The sequence below is a fragment of the Crocodylus porosus genome, unplaced genomic scaffold, assembly GCF_001723895.1.
Source record: "Crocodylus porosus isolate Cpor-Errol unplaced genomic scaffold, CroPor_comp1, whole genome shotgun sequence".
Classification (NCBI taxonomy): Eukaryota; Metazoa; Chordata; order Crocodylia; family Crocodylidae; genus Crocodylus; species Crocodylus porosus.
In genome coordinates this window covers 1-1,969 of record NW_017728938.1, presented here as the reverse complement: position 1 = coordinate 1,969, position 1,969 = coordinate 1, and the positions used below count along the sequence as shown (strand labels likewise).

General features: G+C 43.2%; 1 protein-coding gene across 1 annotated transcript in view; it reads right to left on the bottom strand.

Moving 5' to 3' along the window:
- LOC109318265 (stabilin-1-like) overlaps positions 1-1,240 on the bottom strand; it is a 449,042-nt gene extending 447,802 nt beyond the window's left edge. The window contains exon 1 of the mRNA XM_019547392.1: positions 1,138-1,240. The gene's annotated coding sequence lies outside the window, so the exon portion shown is untranslated. The remainder of the gene's footprint in view (positions 1-1,137) is intronic.
- Positions 1,241-1,969: the final 729 nt, after the last annotated feature.

Sequence of the window (1,969 nt, the reverse complement as noted above, 5' to 3'; positions counted from 1 at the left end):
AATTTCCTGGGTCCTCCTTCCTCCCTTTTTTGAAAATGGGAACCACATTGGCCCTTTTCCAGTCCTCTGGCACCACACTAGAGCACCACGAGTGCTCATAGTCCCGCAATGACCTCTGCTAATTCCCTCAGCACTCTGGGATGGAGATCGTTAGGACCAGCTGATTTAAATACGTCCAGTCCCTCCAGAAGTTTCCTGACTAGGTCCTCACTAACCCTAGGCCTAGGTGTCCCTACCCTGGGTAGCTTGAGGTAAGTACATGGCAGGTAGTGCTTTTAATTACCTCTGGCTATAGTCAATAATCAACTAAGCCTAATAATTCTGTAAAACTGCATAAAGCCACAGAGGTGTTGGAAGCTGTTTTAAAGGCTGGGACAACTGAAAAATCATGATCACTGTTGATGAATTGAAAAATTGTTTTCTCTCTGCATGCAAACCTAATTTTCATTTTATGTATGGAGTCCATATACTGAAGCTAACAAACTCTACAGAGCAGTGGTTATCTAAAGTTCAGCTTCTGATATATTTGCAAATCCCAAGGACATCCTTCCTCTCACTTCTTCATGACATGGTTCTTTCCTGCCATGCTCCATGCTGTCAAATTCTTCTTCCACTCCTCAGCTTTTTCTGTTACAGTTCCCTTTCTCCCTGATCAAAAACTCTCTAGCTGCAGCTCTTGAATTCCAGAGATTCATGCTGAGCCACTAATCAAAACTGTTCTACTGTAATCACATTTTACTAAACATTACTTACTTGAGATTTGATTTTGTCATTTGAGATTTGGGTTTGTCATCTGTGGTTTAGATACAACACAGTGATACTGTAAATCAGAGCTGTTTATCTTGAGGCCTGAAGATTCCCACCCAGCCCCTGTTGTCTGCATCACTCCAGCTGCTACTGCCTCTGGGTCTCTGAGTTCTCCCTCCCTCCTGCAGCTTCTGCTTCCTGCCCCTACAACTGAGAGTGACATGGGGTGGCATAATCTATTGGGTCAAAGGGGCCCACAATTCAGGGAGTGGGGGGTTGGTGCCTCTGCACAGTGGGGTGGTGCCTGAGTAGCATGGCACAGCTGCTTACGAATTGGACAGCCCAACAACAATATATGAAACTATGAAACTATATAAACCACAATCTTACCAATTGTGTAATGTTGGCAGCATGGCAATATTCTTCAATTGAATTATTTCCTGGGACAAAAATTGTGTATTTTTCAGCAGACTCAATTTGCTCAATCAACTGGTATTGCTGAAAGGTTCAAAACAGTAATATCAGTTTTTTTAACAAAGGATAGATGAACAATGGCTATCATTTATGAAGGTAGAGATTTCAGGCAAGAATTTGAAGGTAAATGCTTTTAAATTGGATAAGAGGAAATATGCCTTTCATTAGAGTCTTATAAAATAGTATTTATCTACCACCAGATAGTTTTGTTTGATTTGGCTCTTCTTGACGTATTTTCACTGAACACTTCTAAACTTTCTACCCCATTATCATCTCTACTATATACGCTACCATTTTGGTGAGAGAGAGAGTATGTATGTGTCTATAGGGGTAGGGACAGAAGTTACACATGTGATTAGAAACTGGTTTAAACCTGTAACAGAACAGAAGTTCAGTGCACTTAAATCACTTGCAAAATGGTCAAAAGTGGTTTAAGATAAACCTGGTTGGATGTAGTATCAGACTTAATTTATTTAAGTCAAACCAGTTTATAGAACTTCTATCCCAGATCCCCTCCCAGTTCAGGCTAATTCACAGTCCCCCAAAATCCCAGGGTGCTTTGTAGTCCTGGGCTGTGCAACCAGCAGAGCAGGTCCTGTCCTCTGCCTCTGGTCCCTAGGCAGAGCACTGGCTGGCTGAGGAGGGGGTGGGAGGAGGGGATGCTCCTCACCCAGCACTGGACCACCAGCCTGGGGGTGGGGGAGAAATCTACAATGGGGGCTTGACTCCATCCACCTGGAGCTGGGAA